General features: G+C 43.8%; 1 non-coding gene across 1 annotated transcript; it reads left to right on the top strand.

Annotated features, from left to right (window-relative positions):
- The first annotated feature begins 9435 nt into the window (after window positions 1-9435).
- Window positions 9436-9626, top strand: LOC119867551. The gene has a single exon (XR_005384069.1). It is a non-coding gene; the product is annotated as a U2 spliceosomal RNA (small nuclear RNA).
- Window positions 9627-15237: the final 5611 nt, after the last annotated feature.

Raw genomic sequence — 15237 nt, 5'->3', positions numbered from 1 at the left:
ATCCTTCTTTATGAATGAAGAAGCCAAAGTCCAGAGAAATTCTTTTAAAAAATGATTCAACGTCATTCAGCCATTCAGAAAGGAACGTGCACATCTCATGACCTCACTCAAGGCTTCCCTATTGGATACCATTAGTGACTTTATTGGGATTTCCTGTGAAGGTTGGAGATGGAAATCCTACAATGCTATATTATCCAAACCTAGATGTATTTTTAATTAATTCTAAATACATCCAATTGAAAGAATGAAAAGTTATGATTTAGGTAACAAATTATTTGTGTAAAGCAGAATTATTCTGTTGCTAACTACATTCGAATTTGATGTAGAAAAATCTAAGCATGTTAACTTCACTGGTAAACTTTATATGAGGTAGCAAAGCTGAGTCCAAGGGTAACATTCAAAATATAGTGTCAAGAAAAAGCATAAAAGACTTTGAAGCAAGCAAATATGACTGCCTCCAGGTGATCTCTGTCTGGGCAATTATACAGCTATATAGGTGACAGAGGACAAACAGTAATGCCAGTGATTCTTGCCCATATGAAGCAAGTTGTGTCTGGCAGAGTTGCACTTGATTGCTGCCAGTTGATTATTTACCAGTTATAACATCACACTGACTTCCTCATTAATTAAAGACTGAAATAAAATTTTTGATGTATGTTAATTCTATGTTTAAGAGAATCATTATTTTATCATTTCCTAAAATTATCATTTAAGAGCATATACAAGAGACAATGACCAGTTGTCATCCAAAAGGCTAGAATCCAAGTTTTATCACTAATTAATAAATGAAACACTACCTCCCCTTAGACCCTCTAGAGCCTAAAGCTAATTCAGGTACAGGGGTGCTGACCACCCAACCAATGACCGGAACCTTGCCCAGAAGCAGAGCAGGGGGTGATGAACAACACGGATATTTCTGTAATGGCATATTTTAACATTCTAATTGGGGAAATCTGGGATTGAAACATGCCACAGTGCAACATGAAGGAAGCCCTGGGCAGAGGGGAGGAGCCAAGGCCACCTGTAGGCCCTGCAGTTGGGCACCAGGCAAACCTAGGACCTAAACTGGGCACTTCCTGTTTTCTCATCATTGCCTTCATGCACAACATGAGATGTCATCTTCACCACCAGAAAGGGATCTACTGCACGTGAAATGCTTTATGAAACTGATGAACATAGAGTCCTGAGGTGCCGGTGACTATTTAAACTCCAAGTCTTTATGTCCCCTGTTTCTTAAAGGAATATCAAATAAAATGATCTCAAAGGAACCTTGTAACTCTAACTACTCTCAATTAATTCTGTAGTTATATATAAATGACCATAGTCATCTATGTTTTATTTGGTTTTTAAATCTGTTTTAAAAAATATCAGATGTGAACCAGGATTAATCCGATTTCATTATAGTGCTTGGAAAAATTATTTCTAACAAGTAGTTAAAAATGTATGTCTGCGTAGAAGTTGCATGAAACAGCTACCAGTCTGAAGTTCATGTTAGAGAATATTTCCAACGGAAATAGAAAGGTAAGCTGGAGTAATAAAATCCAGAGGAGGCAAGTAATATCACGTCTGATTGACATTTCCAAGGAGCTTCACATCACCGTGGGATGCAGGTGCAGTTTCTCTTTCATCCCTGTGTTTAAAGGTTGTAAATGTCACTCACTCAGGCGGAGGCAACAGGAAGTTGACAGCAGAGGTTCCCTGAGAGCTGGCAAAGATAATGATTGTCTCAAACTGTGTTTATACATAGTGTCATCTCTGTGTTTAAACAATTAGAGAGTCATTTTGACCTCCCTTGGAATCTTACTAAGTTTTATTTGGAATACGAAAAGGCTTTCTGGTTTTACCTTAGTCTCTTTAAATGTGACTTGATACACTAAACAGAAGGGATCAAGTCTGACAGCAAATGGCCTGTTTGAATCTCAAGGAGACTGGATGCGCTCAGAAACATATCTCAAGGACATAGCCTCCAAGACCTTTACTCTTGGGTTTCTGAGTTGGGATGCTTAGGATTTTTTAAAAGATCCCCTAAATATCTCCAATCCCCCATCAGAGGTCTAAACCTCAGAGCCTCCAGAAGGGGCTAACCTACCAAAGTCACTTTTCCTGGACAAGTAAGGGCCAAAAACTTGGCGGGGGTGGGGGGAGTGCCACATATATCATAGAGAACTGCATCTTCCTAGAGGGACCCCACTTCTTAGCTCATACATGGGGACATGAAAGTCTCTACTGAACCTCCTTACCCAAGATCATGCCTTCCCCAGAGCAGGATCATAGCTAATACCTGGTTGAAGCAGGGGTATAAAGGACCCTGGCTACTTTAGCTAATTCAGAACAACTTTGATGGGCCATCTTTGCCTCAGAGCTCTCATGCAGTTGGCCAAGGCTACCCCTCAGGCTGCATCTCAGCCCAACTTCTCCCTTTGCCCAATCCTGCTTCCTCCTTTATCCTTCTAAGGGCTGGAGATACCAGGGGGCTTCTTAATAAATGTCCTGCCCACTAAACTCTATCTCAGAGTCTGCTTCTGGAGATCCCAACCTACAAAAGGAGCAGGAGACATGGGAGTACACATGCTCAGACCTCAACTTCAGGACATGGGGAATCGCCCTGAAAGAGCCAGGCTAAGCTCTTATTCCTTGGAGATCCCCCACTTGTTATTACTCTAAAGGTAACCTGGAACAACTTTCCACCCAGCACAGGATCTAGCACACAAAGATATTCTTTTTGGAAGAAATTAATTTGGCATCATTGCCCCAGTTTCTTCCTGATTATGGGGCTCTGAACCCTTATGACCTCAAAATGGAAGTAACTGCTATGGAGGCTGGCAACAGGCTCTCTTAGATTCTCCGTCATATGTCCCTAACGTGACAACCTAGACAGGTTCTTTGGATTTGTTTTTCATTCTTTATAAAACAGAGATGTGGAGAAAACATTAATCTTTAATTCCAATAACATTAGTCAATAACATAAGGGAAAAACCAATGTCTCCTTAGTTAAAGACCACAATATAAAGAGTTGTTGATTTCCAAAGTCATGCTATTCATTGAATAATACTAATAAATGGAAGCCATGGATTTCTTCTATCTCAAATACAAACAGCCACAATCAAAGACACATTTATTTCAGAAAAAAAAATATGTAAAGGCTCATGTGACACACACGGATTTTTTATGTGTATAGATCTGTTAGCTGTGGTCAGTAAAACACAAATGGTAAACATCCACGATATCGTATGTTTTTTGTTATTTATGACGCATAATGAAAAAGGTTTTATATTCCCAAAAATATTGGGACTGCAGGAAATTTATTACTACAGATACTGTTCCTACATATTATTTATGTTACACAACTTTCATAGAATGATATTAAGAGCATCAAACAAAAGAGCTTAAGCTAAAATGCCTTAATAGCCATAAAACACAACAAATGTGGATTCTATCTGAGAACAAGTGTGGGAGTGAATAGCCCTATGTTGTGTGAGAAAGCACAGCACATTTGTAATCCAGCAAGACTAGAGGAATGTTGACACTGAATAGATCAGTCTGTTGATGCCACAAATGTCTCATGTTACTTTCAATGTCCCAAGAGACACAAAGAATCTCTCCTGTCCTCAGTGACACTCAACAGTCAGAGATCTATGGCGACTCCTTAATGACGCCAAGTCAACAATGACTTACTGAATGTGGACACAGGAGAGGCACAAGAGTGCTGCCTGGTGGAACTCAGCTCACATAGAAACATAAAGCAGGGGAAGGAAGTCTCCCTCCACCTTAACAGAATACAAATTATATCTCTTTAGGAAAAATTCCAAAAGTTTTGTGAACCACAAACTATCTAGCAAGGTGTTTATAGGATGAGTTCTATTTCAGTGAGCAGAGATGGGGGAAGCATTTCTGGAAGAAGACTTGGATTAAATACAGTAGAGATGAAAGCAAGCCCAGGGAAACCAGTCCTTCTGGAAGGGTGGTGGGCTGGGAATCAGGGATCGGGTGTGAAAGGTGGTTTGGATTCATGCTGGAGAAGGCTGGGTCTTGCCCGTTAGGGTTTTGAAACACAGAAGGCACAGGAAAAGTATTAAAGGGTTTTGATCAATAACCCCACATGATTACTTTAGATGGTCAGAATGCAGAATTAACTGGAGTGGGAGGCAGAAACTAAATAAGCCAAAAGGCAATTCTTAAGCCAGAGTTACCTTAGGATGGTCCGTGGCACGTGGTATAAAGTCAAGAAATAGCTGTTGGTAGAGTAGGCTGTGAAGTGGCAGTAGAAAAGGGGAGACAGACCCAAGAGAAATGGAGAAAGGAAAATCTATCAGGCTCATTAATGCATTGAATTTGGGGGCCGCCCCAAAATAATGCATTCAGAGCTATTTTGACTTGGAGAGTGGTCAGCCTAACCAGGCAACACATCCATCTCGCAGGATCCAGTATTGACAGTGATGTGATGTGTCTAACTTTCATCAAGTAGCCGAAGAAAAACTCTTCTAGAATCATTTTGTCTTCCAACCCCACCTCTCTGTTATTGGTGTCATTTAGAAGCTGCTTTTTTCCCCCTAGAGTTCCCAGAGCCCATTTAAATGCTATCTAAAAGGGGTCACTTCATACAAAAACAGGTAAGAAATTTCACACAAAGCATAACCTAGAAGTATTCTGGAAGCAGCTGGGATGTAACTATAACTCAGTAAGCAGAAATCTAGTGTATGGTATAGTGTTCTCTCCTGAGAAACCATGTGGTCAGGGGCAATTATTGTGCAGGACTTTAAGTCACATCCTGAGTATTCCCACAGCCCTTGGCCAAATCACACCAAGTTGCTAGTATCTCCCTTAGAAGTGATGAAAATAAAAATCATCTCATTCTTTTTTTTTAATATATAATTTTTTTATTGGAGTTCCATTTGCTAACATATAGTATAACACCCAGTGCTCATTCCATCAGGTGCCCCCCTCAGTGCCTTTCACCCAAACACCCCATCCCCCTGCCCACCTCCCCTTCCACTACCCCTTGTTCGTTTCCCAGAGTTAGGAGTCTCTCATGTTTTGTCACCCTTTCTAACTTTTCCCACTCATTTTATCTCCTTTCCCCTATAATCCCTTTCAATATTTTTAATATTCCCCATATGAGTGAAACCATATGATGATTGCCCTTCTCCGATTGACTTACTTCACTCAGCATAGTACCCTCCAGTTCCATCCATTCTTTTCTAAATACCTCCTAGGAGGGCAATATGTCTCCAAACAGGAATCAGAAGCACTCCAAAGCTAGGACAAAGATCCAGAGCAGCTGGGTTTGTCCATTGTTTTATAAGGAAAAGACTTAAAATCCAAGGAACACATATGTTATTGTTACTGAAGAAATGAGCAATTAGTGATCCATCAAGATTCATTAAGTCTGGGGTGTGCAGATTTCTAAAATGATCCAGTAATAACTGAGTCACCCTAAAGAATCCTCTTCTCTTGAGTTAGGAAGGTCCTGTGACCACGTGGGATGTCACCCAAGTGCTGAGGTCTGTAATATGGCGCAGTTAACCTAACCAAGCAAGCCATTAAGATGGATACGTTTCTTCCTGAAGACCGATGTTCAAAATGGAACAGAATTTAATGCAAGAGAAATTCTTCACTGCTGACTTGGAAGATGGAGAGGGCCACGTGTGCTGCTTCTGAGCCGATAACCCCCAGCTGACAATCTGCAAAAGAATGGAGACCTCAGTCCCACAGTCATGAAAAACTGGATTCTGCCATCAGTCTGAACGAGCTTGGAAGCAGGTCCTTGCCCACGTGTTGGCAAGTGTCAGCGGTTCTTTTTTTGTTTGTTTGTTACCATGAGATTCAGCTGAGTCTGGACTTCTGACCTACAGAACTACAGATGGGCATTGTTCTAAAGTGCAAAGTTTAGTTTGCCATGCAGCAATGGAAAACTAAAACGAAGGTTCTCAAGACAATTTGCTTCATTTTGCTGTAATTATTATTATTATTATTATTATTATTTAAAGATTTTATTTATTTATATGAGAGGGAAAAAAAGAGAGAGTGTACATAAGTGGGGGAAAATACAGACAGAGAAGCAGACTTCCCACTGAGCAGGGAGCCCGGCACAACTCAGGCTCGATCTCAGGGTCCTGACATCATGACTTGAGCCAGAGTCAGATGTTTAACTGACTGAGCCACCCAGGCACCCCCTGTAATTATTATTATTATTATTTAGCTTCTCAAATATCTTGGTCTGGGTCCCAACAAGAAGCAGTATGTCAACCAGTAGCCTAAGGAAATGTTGGTAGGGAGGTGTTTGCAGAGATATGGGCAGAAGTAAGAAAAGTCAACAAGGGGAACATGCAGCCCCCTGTGGCTGGCAGCACCAGGAGGCCCTAACGACTAGACCCACAGGCAAAGGGGTGGGGTGCTTCCAGAACCCAGGGAGAAGTTAGCCAAGATGCTGAGACCTCCTAAGTGGAAACCAGAAGATCATCTGCCAGTGCCACCAGCCAAATCCAGTGGAAAGAGAGACCAGAGCTGGTTCATGGGGATCCATCTTCTACAACACACAGCAAGTGGAGAAGGATGGAGAGGACACTGAAAAGCAAGTAATAGTCACCAGCAGAGCAGATATGTCGATGCCTGAAAGGGGCCTGATGGTAGCAGTCAGAGGATGCTTGTAGGATGCTTGTAGGATGTCCGCCCTCTGAAGAAGAGATGACCCATTGAAAACTAAGAAACCGGCAATGCCTGTGATAGATGTCCTTCTCCTTAAGCTCGGACAACCTTGGACATGGGCAGACTTGAAGCAGACACATCAAAGCAGGACTCCCCATTTCTGCTTATGGGGGAGATGTGCAAAAGTGGATGAGAGAGGAGAGAAGCATTGAGTCAGAGGAGAGAAGTGACATTTGCGATGAGCCAGCTGAGTTTGCAAGAGAGAGGAGGAGGGCAAGAGCCTCCAGAGAAAGGGGACACTGTGTGCCAGGGCACACAGTGGGCCTCTTCAGGCAACATGCGTGTGGCTATGTGTGAATCACAGTGGAGAGGACTGTGACAACAGACCAGGAGGAGGTCAGGTGGCGCAATGAGCTGAAGTGACAACAGATGCAATCAAATAATAAGATGCCTGCAATCCACAGATGCCTCCAGTTTGAAGATAAACCCTCTCAGTGAAAAACTTCTCAGGATTAACATTCAGAGATGAAATTCCCTTTTACTCATAAATTAAAATCCAGAGAAATAAAAGTGAAAAAGATTCTAAGCCAAAGGAATTAAAGCCCAAAATCTACAGTCTAAGGAAAAATTTTTAAGAGTCAAAAAAAAAAAAAACCCTTTAAAGAAAAATTTAAGTTTAAAGAAATTAAAATAGAAAAAAGTACTGTTGTTTCCTCCATTCCCTCTCAAATGGGAGCACCGTCAGGCTCCTTCAGAAGCCAGGCTGGAGTCCTCTGCCCTACAAGCTGTCATGGGTCCTGCAAGATGTTAGAGATCGGGCTCGTTCAACACCAACGTGCTCATAATCCTCACTCTTGAAAGAATCTAAAGAATTAACCAAACCAGAAGACAATCTCAGCCCTGGTGGCACACCACAAAATTTAGAAAATTCAGAGCCCCCACGTAGAGTCCATGGGAATTCTGAGCTCGCGGGCATCACCAACACCACATGGGACTGAGGCGGCAGGGGCTGGTGGCCCTGCCAAGGTGCCTGGACCTTCTCCATTCATATGCATGCTTCATTGTCCCACCAGACTTCACTCACAAAGCACACATGCAGAGATAAAATTAATAATTTCAAATTGTGACCCCATGGAGCATTAGAATAATACGGGGCCCTTCTGAGCATGGGGGGCATGCAGCCAGCCCTGGATGGAGTCTGCAGCCTGTGACGTGAGCCCAGGTGAATCCAGTCTTCCATCACACCTGCTCTGGGCACTGCACTTACCACATGTAGGAGGAAATGTGTCCTAGCTCTTCATCTTGGAGAATCGGGTGCCATTGAGAGACCCCTTCCCTTTCCACAAATACAAATGTTTTCCACCTCTCTTTTTCTTCCTGATTTCCCTCTCTCTTTCTTGCCCCTGGGTCTGTGGACCATGGGCTTTGTCTAATGTTTAATGGTTTCTCTTATGAGTCCAGCCAGGCCACAATGATGGCCACTGTCCCTTCCCACTGCGGCATTGGAGGACTCTGCCCAACACACCCCACTGGACACCTTCCCCTCATTCCCACCTGTCTTCCCACTGAAGAACTGCCCCCAGCAGACTTATGAAAGAGTTCCCATCAGCATCTTTGGAGTCCACCACCTGGAAGCCTAGAGACTCCGTGTGCTCTTAGAGATGCTTCATCAGCTGGCCCGTGTTCAGGCTCTGCTTAGCGTGTCTTTGTTACACTGCTTTTCTTCCTGAAATGGGGGGAGTATGTGTCTTGTGTTTTATTTCCAGCTTCTCCTTGCCACTACTTTCAGGAAGGTTCTAGGAAGCCGAGTTCTAACACTTCAACCCGCTTCTTATTTGATGCCTTCCCCGTGAAATGGAAAGTCAGTCCAATTTGCTGGAATTCCAAATCTTCCTTCCTTTGATCTTCTTTTAGTGTTCCAACCTCCAACATATTTGTTTTTCAAGCATATCCCACCAGATTTGGTCTAGTGAAGTACCCCACAGTGACAGAGATGAAATCAGGAAGTTCAGAATCTGCCGAAATCATCTGCTACTCAGAGGAATATATTGCCTACATGTTCCTGAGTTAGATAATCCTACCTGGGGATGGTCTGCATCAGAGCCAATCCAATCCATTCCTAATGTCATGTTACATGTCCCGGCGCACTTTGCATGGCTCATCTTCAGCATGCCTTCTCTTGGGGTCCTAATTCCTTCACTGCCTTGGATATGCTATTGTGGAGTAAAGTCCCACCAAGACTTTCTCAGAGGTTCTGTGCCTACTTGGTGCTGACCTCCCCAGTCTCGCTCTCTTAAATGCCCACTTTCCAATCTCACACTGACCCAGTCCTCAGTGGCCATCGTCACAGTGGTTCTGCCAAGACCCCTTGGCGGTGGCTCTGAGACCTTGGCCCAAGTCCCTAATCTCTCCTGGGGGTTGCCCCAGACTATTTCCTCAGAATCCCCCCTCCCCTCCTATTAGATTTTCTGGTCCCCTGTCATCCTTATGGATCTGACAAAAGCATGGAATCTTATTTTAAATATTCTTCTTAAGAGAAGTTAGATGGAAGTCATCTCATTTTCCCTTTCCTTCCTCAAATGGCTCTGCTTCTGTCCCTTACTATTGCTCTTCTGAATCCAAATCCCAGGGACAGCCCCAGGGTCACTGCGATGCTCGTTGGTCCCAGAAACAACTGACTATGAGCACATCAGCTGTGTCTTATCCTTTGGTTTTGCAATACTTTTATTCCATTTTTTGTCTCTATCTTAACCCAGATAGATGGCTATTCTCCTTATAATCATGGTCCTGATCACTTCTCGGCCTTTTGACCAAGATCAAGTGTAGTATCTGTTCTTATCAGTTTAATATCTGATATGTTCTCTATCCGAGGACAATATATTAAATGGATTTTTGGAGCTGGGAGATGGAATAGGAGCTTGCTCTGTCCACTCCACGCATCGACCTGGTATTGCAATCAGAGCCCTGTTGTTTTATTTGTATACTAATGAAATTTGCTACCTTGTATGTCTAAAGCAATCACTTGGGGGTTGTGAAGGCACAAAACTAAAGGTGGTTTCCATCTGTACCTTCTCCCACAGCGTCCCCTTCCAGCCCCAAGGCTTGAAACACCACCCTCAGATTACTAACTCTGAATTAACATTTCTCCCAAACACTAAACTCAGGGCTGCCTTCTCAACACATCCATGAGGATTCCTGATCACCATCACAGATTTACATACTCAAGATCACACTCTTCGTCTCCCCCTCGCACACCTGCCTTTCGGTCAGCTGTCCTCAGTTCCCAGTTGTTCAAGCTAAAAACTAGATTCCATCCTTGATTCTTTTTGCCCCTATTTCATCAGCAAATCCTATCATTATAACCTCCAAAATATTTCCCAAACATGCCCTCCTCTCTTCACACCCATCTCTGCCACCCTCTTCATCTCTCACCTCTCGTCTCTCTACACCTGCTGCTGCCCTCCTACAACCCTGAGACCACAAAAGCTAGAGTGAATTTTTAAAAACATAGATCAGATACTCAGGGTCATGAGATGGAGCCTTGTGTTGGGCTCTACACTGAGCACAGAGCCTGCTTAAGATTCTCCCTCTCTCTCTGTCCTTCCCCCCCACTCTGCTTTCACTCTGTCTCTCCCTCTCTCAAAACAAAACAAAACAAAAACCATAGATCAGATCATGTTACTCCTCTAAGTAAAAATCTTTGATGGCTTTGCATTCTTCCTGAAATATAATTCATTTTCCCCTTAGGCTGACCAGTCCACAACTAATATTTCCCATCTGATCTCACCTGCCCTCCCCGACCCAGGCCATGATTTTTCAGCCCCATGGATTCTCAATCTGTTCCTAAAATGTGCACTCAATCTCGCCCCCTCTTGGTGATTGTGCACTAGCTAGTCCTCTGCCTGAAGTGTTCTTTCCTTGGATCCTTACATGGCAGGCTCTTCCCTGCACATCTTGGCACAACCCAACACCTGTCCCCCGGCCCCTTTAATGGGCCTTGCAATGAGCATTCAATCAAAATTACCCCCTGAGATTCTTTTGCATCAGATTTCTTCACTGTATGTCTTGCATCACACTTATTCAGCAATCTAGTATACTCTGGGTTGTTTATAGCTTCACTGGTTTATTACATATCCTAGAATTGTCGGCTTCATGAGAACAGTTACATTAGAATCAGATGTGACAGTTACCTGGCTGTGATATTTACCTCCTATTTCCTATTACAGTGCCTGGCAGAGCAAGAAAGAGTGTCATCCTTGCACATCTAAGAAACAAAGGGCTATCTGAGCAGTAAGTGCCTCTCTTGCAAGAAGTGAGGCAATTCAGTTAAGCTCTGATAAGAAAGGAGAGGATCCAGAAAATCGAGGAAACAACACAGAAAGAGCCAGAAGAAGAGTGCTGAAAACTTGGGCAATAATATTGCTGTTGGAGGCCAGAAAAGCAAAGCAAAACCCACTCCTGTGTTTCCAGTCCCATCACACAAACCTGCTCTGGCTTCCTCATCTCCAGCCTGATCAGTATAGTAGTCACCCCTCTACAAACTCATCCATCCTCCATGACATGGATCTTTCCAAACACGTCTCTTGTCATGTAACTCCCTGTTTATTTATTTTTTAAGATTTATTTATTTATTCATGAGAGACACACACAGAGAGAGAAAGAGGCAGAGACATAGGCAGAGGGAGAAGCAGGCTATTCACAGGTGCCCAATGCGGGACTCGATCCTGGATCCCCAGATCATGACCTGAGTGGAAGGCAGCCGCCCAACTGCTGAGCCACCCAGGCATCCTCACTCTGTCTTTTAGACAAAGCAAAGTTAGCTATGGGCAAGGGAAGTGCAATGCGAGATGAGTCTGGAGTACTTGGTAAGAAAATGCTCAAAATGAAAGAAGGGAGAAAGGAAGGAAGAAAAAAAGAAAAATGGTTGGATAGATAGAAGGGAAGGAGGGAGGGAGGGAGGAAGAAAAGAAGGAAGGAAGAGAGGGAGGAAGGAGGCATGGAAGGAAAGCAGGAAGGAAGGAAAGAAGGAGGGATGGACAGGAAGGGGAAAGATATTTCACAAAATACCTGGCCAATAGTCTCCAAACATGTCAGGGGATGAAAGAAAGAACCGGTGAGGAGATTGGCAGAGACTAGGGAGACATGAGGGTTGAAAGCATCATGAAACCTGCATCAGATCCTGCAACAGAAGAGGACATACTTAGGAAAATGATGAAATATTACTTGTCTACAGTTGAGTTCATAATATTATACCAGTGTTAATTTCTGACTTTGTCTAATGCACCAGGGTCGCATAGATGTTAACATTAGAGGAGGTAAGGGGAGGGGTGTGCAGGAACTCTGTGTACTATCTTTTCAACTCTCTTGTTAAGCCCCAAATTATTTCAAGTAAAAAGTTTTTTTAAAATAAGTGAAAAGGCCATTAGTGAGCTTGCCAAGGTCACTAGAATAGAGTCTCCATTGTATCTCCCGTGGCCCCAGCTCCTGTTGCTGTCTATCTGGATCCATCTGTCAAGATCGCTGGTGAAAGGCGCCGTCCCCTCACACACATGCAGGCACCATCACTACCCAACCACACTACGCCATTCACAGGCCCCCTAAGCAGCACATGCTTCATTCCCAAGGCTCTGGGCCTTCATCGCTCCACCTTGGATCCTGTTTCTCAACCAAGCCCTTTATAAATAATTCAAACCAAAAATCACTTCTGTGTAACTTTCCCAAGCCTCCATTTCCACCAAAGGCAGAACTGCCAACTCTTCCCTGTGGCCCCCATCCCCACAGACAAGAGCTTACTTCCGCCATGTCCCCTACCACATCACCTGCACAATCGCCCCCTGCTCCCTCGCGACCAACTAGATTCTTGGTGCCCGAGGACAGGACTGGTGCGTATTTCTCTCTATAGTCCTCAATCAATCTAACTATGTACGTGGGGTTAATTGAGAAGGAGGGTCTTCCAGGAGCTGGATAAACCTGTCTGGTTAATCACCATCTGCAGACAGTGCCTTCAGGAGTTTCTGACGGTGAGTCCTGGGAGATGGTGCTCATCCATCACTGTCCTCGCCAACCAGAGCATGGAACCTGCCAGCAGCCATCTGCAAAGGGCCAGCTCAAAAGGTCACTTCCTTGGAATCTATGAAAAACCAGTGTCTAAGCTTAACTGTGTAAATGGTGAAGAAAAGTTTGCTACCTGAGAAAAATGTATCGTTTGTAGACATATCTGAACAGACCATTCATGTAAACAGGGTCACAGGAATTAGAATGATTCTTCGTTGAGTCCAGCCTTTTCAAGGGTAGCCCCTTCTCTGGCCAACTCAGGTTAATCCATATATTTAAAAGTAATAAACCTAAAAAAATAAAAAATTAAAAAAATTAAAAGTAATAAACCTGAATTCTTTTATAAAGTCTAAAGTTCACCCTTTTCCTCCAATTTTACTAGACTGCTCCTTCACGTTCCCAAGAGCCCCTATGACTTCGGATTCCAGACCACTGCCGCTCCCACCCAGGCGGGCTTGGAGGATCTGAAAGGAGGACGAGCATCTCATGGTTCACGTCGGATAGTGGCTCTGCACGGGGACTGCGCACTAACTGGTGGGAGCGCTTCCAGTCTGGCTTTTTCAGGTGAGTGAAGACATTTTTTCAAAGTTGCATCTATACGTTTTCATATTGATTTCTCACAATTCCAAAACAGACTCAAGTAGAAGTGAAATCTGGGATTTCAAAGCCTGCTTGTGATTCAGAGCATAGAATGTTTCATTCACGTGGCCCACAGGGGACTCTGTGCTTCCACCTTGGCATCAGTTTCCCCACGTGCACCTTCAATATTTGATCACAAGGATGAAAACAACTGTATCTACAACTGCAGCCTTAGGGTGCAAAACTCAACCTTAATTCAGTTTCCTGTTAGTGCAGGTAAAAAGAAAAAAAGAAAGGAAATAGCATTTATTTCTCAGAAAAGAAGCCTACTGTTTTTTGAAAATGAAGCTTTTATTGAGTTTCTTTTCACTGCAGAGCAATGCAAGGAGATCTATGAGCAACTGTTTCCTTCCATCTTCTGCTGGGCCTCAGCAACACTCAACCCATCCCCTCTGGGTCTCTGTCAAGGAGAAGGGAGATGAGAGAAGCCTGGCATCTACCTGCCCCCAAAATATCTCCCAATGACCTGCCCGTCCTCCTGAGGTCTCCTTGTGAAAGCACAGATGTGATCACATCAAAGATTCTGTTTTAGATGCAACAGTCTGCTTGATTTTCCCATCATAGTGGAAATATCTATCCGTTTGTTAGATATGTGCAGGGCATACCTAACCAATGGTTAATCCACCCAGTCAAACAGCCTACAATTGCAGTATTCTTTCTCCTACCTCTACCTCTACTCTGTCACCCTCATCACACCCTACTGGTCACCAAGACCTGTGGTGGCCCCTCAGAAAGACATCTGTGCTGTATCTCTGTTCCCGTTTTCAATCCACTGATGCAAGATCAGCTTTACTTTTTCTGCCCTGGAACTGCAATTAAGAATGGCTTTAACATCCCTTTCCAGAAGGCTACAAAGGAAAAGGGACTAGGAAGAGGAAACAGATGGATCCCAGCCCCAGAAGCAAATGGGAGCTAGTGGAGGATTAAAGACAAGGATAAATGGGAGCAAAACAGATGCAGGCTGATCTCATTTGCATCACACCTAAGATCCAGAGTAAACAGTAGTCCAATTTGGTGCAACTGTGCAACCTTCTCCTTTGCTGAAAATAAAAAACTTTTCTTGGACCCAAAAGAAAAGTTGAGCTTGATGGGCAGACCACCACCCCAAAATCTGGAGAGACAGACACAACCAGAGAGATCTGTTTGCCTGGAGCAGAAGCCCCTGGAGCCGTCAACTGGTAGAAACACTTACTGGAGGCTAAGTGTGGACTAGCAAGAAAGTAAGAAATTGGGACGCCTGGGTGGCTCAGTAGTTGAGCATCTGCCTTTGGCTCAAGGCATGACCCTGGGGTCCCGGGATCGAACCCCACATCGGGCCTTGCACAAGGAGCCTGATTCTCCCTCTGTCTCTCTCTGTGTGTTTCTCAAGAATAAATAAATAAAATCTTTAAAGAAAAAAAAAGTAAGTAAGTAAGTAGGTAAGAAGTCTAAACAGGCAGAACAGCAGCAGGATTAGAATCAGATGTGACAAGAAGTTCCTAGAAACCACACCTTTTGGGGGCAAGGAGTGCACATTCTCATGGGCTTTACTATCAGAAACCACACCAGGCATTTATGTTGAAGACCTGAGAAAGATCCCCTCAAGACCACAGCAGAGAGAAGGGAAGAATAATCTTCAAGAATGTTCCCAGACCTTCTCCATAGCAAAGATTTACTTTTCAGGGAAAAACACATTGCCAGAACCTTATTCAAGGTGCGTCAGGGTCTTTCCTCCTGCTCCAGCCTCTGTCTCATGGGGAAAAATAGTCTACAGGGCCAGCATTCAAGGAAATAAATGGAAGGAAGTGAGGAAGGGACATAAGGGTAACCTGTGCCAATGGAGAGACACTGGTGAAAGTCACAACCCCTAGGCTCAGGCCCAAGTCACTGTGATCAGATTACAGGGCACTGGAATGTTCC

This window comes from Canis lupus, chromosome 34 (genome assembly GCF_011100685.1).
Source record: "Canis lupus familiaris isolate Mischka breed German Shepherd chromosome 34, alternate assembly UU_Cfam_GSD_1.0, whole genome shotgun sequence".
Taxonomy (NCBI): domain Eukaryota; kingdom Metazoa; phylum Chordata; class Mammalia; order Carnivora; family Canidae; genus Canis; species Canis lupus.
The sequence above is the reverse complement of the archived record's forward strand: the minus strand, read 5'-3'. Positions and strand labels throughout refer to the sequence as shown.